Source organism: Amphimedon queenslandica, unplaced genomic scaffold, assembly GCF_000090795.2.
Source record: "Amphimedon queenslandica unplaced genomic scaffold, v1.1 AMPQUscaffold_13405, whole genome shotgun sequence".
Classification (NCBI taxonomy): domain Eukaryota; kingdom Metazoa; phylum Porifera; class Demospongiae; order Haplosclerida; family Niphatidae; genus Amphimedon; species Amphimedon queenslandica.
This window is the reverse complement of record NW_003546359.1, coordinates 7,387-11,431: the sequence shown is the minus strand read 5'-3', so window position 1 is coordinate 11,431 and position 4,045 is coordinate 7,387.

Sequence of the window (4,045 nt, the reverse complement as noted above, 5' to 3'; positions counted from 1 at the left end):
CTCATGCTTAGCTATCCACCATGCAGCTAGAAATTCCTGTATACTCAAGTGAAGGAACTGATGCTTCTCCTCATCATATTCTGTGAATCTCGTCATCAATCCAAGATAGTCTTCCTTGACTGCCTCACTCAGTGACTGTAGTTGATGTGAAGAGAATGTCATTCTTGTATTAGCCAGGTTAGTATAAGCTAATTGACACATCTCTTGTAAAGGTTTAGCTAATTGTGATGGTAATGAAGAAAGACTACCTAAAGTATGTGGGTTAATGTCATGTCTTTTAACATGTCTTCTGATAGTTTGTAGGATAAAGTTCTCATAGAGTTGAGTGAGTGTTGTTGGTAAGTGTCCTCCTTCCTTACAATAAACTAAGATGACCATGGAACAGACTAGTGGTACATAACACAATGATTGGACATCATTTCGTACTTCAAGATCATTAATGAGTTTTACTGCTAGTTTTGAGTCTTTACTGCTTTGAGTAGTTGTGAAATGGAATTTGTAGCCATATTCTGTTGTATTTTCATCAATGAGTTCTTGTGCTAGTTTTGTATCTTTTTGAAGTGTTTGTATAATTACTGTTGATATTTCTTCCTTAGAAAGCCCAATGACCTGAACATGTCTACTGAGAGTATCCATTTTCAAAAGTGAAGAGGAGGCATAGCTACGAGAGGTAACAATTACTGAACATTGGTCTAACTTTTCTTTACAAATGATACTAGCAGCTAATGAAGACTGTCTGAGTTGTTCACTTAGTTCATCCCAACCATCAAAGATTATCAGTAATCCTTCTCCATTCCTCTTCTCAAACCATTCAGGTACATTTTTATATCTTCATAACGTTGACGCACAAACAGGTCAGCTAGTGTAGTAGCTGTAGCTATCTTGCTATTCCTTAAAGGACAGTAAAGTACCAAGTCATACTGTTGGTGTACAAGTGGTCCATTAGACCACATATTTAACAGTTTACGACAGAGTGTGGTCTTGCCAATACCAGGAGGACCGTCTATTACTACTTTGAGAGACAGAGAACTATCTGTGGGTTGGAGGACATCTTCAAAACTTATCTCTTTGCTTTCAGTTAGTTTAACTGTTTTATCAACTTGTCCTCTTAGCATATGCCAAGCTGATTCTGCTTGTGTGCTGGAGTCTTGTTTTTCAACTAGTGCTAGTCTTCCAAAGAAATCTTTTCCAATTCTTGGTGGCCAGTCTGTAGCAACAATAGGTTGGTGTTTGTAGTGTTGTCTCATATTGTCAGCATATCCTTGAACATCATCAGGTATTGAACTAATGGATGTGACATTATCTGCAAGTATAGACTGACCTAATGTATTGAGATATAATGACTATATTGATCACTGATAATGTACACACACACACTCACCTAACTGGTGTAATATAGAGGTAGCAATATCTGTTAGTGTACGATGTTGTTGGTTTATTAATACATGACATATATCAATAAGATACTGCTCTGGACTAAGAGAGGATTTCAACTGTTTTTCAATGACATCCATAAGGTTGGCAGCTTTAGTATAATTATCAACTGCTGGTACAAGCATTTCCTGTTTAGTTTGTTGTGGTATCAGTCCTTCAGCATACAGTGCATATGCTGTTCTTGGAATGTCAATAGAAATACTATCAACAAGTTTAACAGAATGAGTCCTTAATATATCCTTTGGATTACCTGCAGTAGTGTATCAGTTAATGAGTGTTGTATTAAGTGTATGTTTACCTGTTAAAGGACCAGGATTGAGTTCAACATCTCCTGATAAGAGGAGGCGGTACATCAAATACACTAGACTATAGAACACATCATAATTACTGCTAACATCAGACCCAGGGGCCATAGACTGAAGTAGGTAGCTATTGTCAGTGCTAGTACACTGTACTTTAGACCAGTAGCAATGAGTAACTACACCTAGTAATGTATAATGTATGATAATGATGTTATACACAGTACCTGTAGCATATAACTGGTAATGTTGGAGTGTTATAATTTGTAAATTGGTACATTTTTGATAATGAGTGGGGTTTTAATTTTGTCCACGGTCATGTGCCATTGAGCATGCATGCCATCCCATATTTTCGGCTTTATTTTATAAGTACCAAATTCACCACTCCAAAATTACCAGAAATTTTGTACATGTATTTTTCAACAGCAGCTGTACTGCAGTTTTTAAAAAAATTAGTGTCATTAAATTTGTACTGTAATTTTTAATATCATTTGTGCGCTACATTATCCACTGATTATAAAAATAATTAATGACACTAGCCCCAAGATATCAACATCTATACCTTTGAGATGAGGCTTGTAGTCAAATTTGAGATAACCAGAGCAGAGGATAGAGATGAAAAGGAGGAGAACCATGAAGGATAAAACCAAAGATGACCTCTGTTTTCTTTTAGTGCTATCTGACTTGCTCTGATGTGCCACAGGGTGACCGTTAGCTGGTCTACTGGAGGCAGCTTGACAGTAGTTCCACAGTCCAATACTTGCTCTCCATTGAGAGACATCAATCATCTTGTAACTTGCAAAAGGGCTTGTCTTTGTTGTAGTGTTGTTCTAGTTCTTCTATACTAGAACTAAATAATTATTGTTCTGCTTAGTTCTAGTTCTAAAAACTAGAACTAGAACTAGAACTATTTTTTTTGTAGCTGAAATACTATAGAACTAGAACTAGAACTAATTTTTTTGTAGCTGAAATACTAGAACTAATACTAGAACTAAAATTATTATTTGAAGTACTAGAACTAATACTAGAACTAAAATTATTTATTTGAAGAACTAGAGCTCTATACTAGAACTAAAATTATTAATCCTGAAATACTAGAACTAATACTGGAACTACAATTATTGAACCTCCTTAGAACTAGAACTAATACTAGAATTGAAAATATTGGTTACAAACTACTAAAATAAACAGGTGAACATGTTTTTAGGCAAAGCCTAGCTGTTACATTTTTATATAAACTGTACCAGTGACATTTCGATCATTTTATTGGCAGCAGTAAAACTTATTACTTTGTGTATATTGCATTTGATGTACATTTGAAACATAACTCAGCAATATAACAAAAAAGATTTTAGTTAAGAGCTACTACTAGTATTTAAATTACTCCAATTTTTGGCATGACTTAACTGGAACATAAGTATTGGAGGCTTTAGTTCTAAACTAATACTAGAACAAAAATTACCATAATTTTAGTTTAAAGAACTATAACTAGAACTAAAATCCCAGTATTTCTAGTCAAAAAACTAGAACTAGAACTAAAATCACTGTATTTTTAGTCAAAAACCTAGAACTAGAACTAAAATTGTTGTATTTATTGTCAGAGAACTAGAACTAGAACTAAAATTATTGTATTTCTTGTCAAAGAACTAGGACTAAAACTAAAATTAATATATTTTTAGTTAAAAACTAGAACTAGAACTAAAATTATAGTATTTTTAGTCAAAAAACTAGAACTAGAACTAAAATACAATTCCATACTAGAACAACACTACTTTGTTGCAGATGAGCTTACCTCAGCTCTGTGCCGAGTGTGCCCTCAAAAATGAGCAAAGAGCAGTCATAGTTACAAGCCCCACCCATAGAAACAAGCCCCACCCATACAAAATAGGGCGTGTCTCTTCTGATTCAAGCTAGATGGCTAGATTGTGTTGCTGTAGATCCAATGTGTCTTTATTCCTAGCGGCCATGACCCTAGGGCTACTAATGACAGTCTATACTATAAGAACTATCCAACTATTAGGAGAAGAGGAGACCATCAAGGAACCAGTAACGACCTTTAACAATAGGAGAATACCTCGCACAGAATTACTAGAAGAAAACAACAACAACAACAATAATAATAACAACAATAAAAATAATAATGCTATTACTGATGGAGGTGGTACAGTGGATAGTAGCAGCAGTAGTAGTCCTTGTGAGTGTAAGGAGAGAGGAACAACAGTCAGTCCACCATCATTAGGTACAGTATGATATTGTTTTTGTTGATTGTATTTTGAGTTAGTTTGTTTATGTCCTTCCTCTTCCTTTAATCT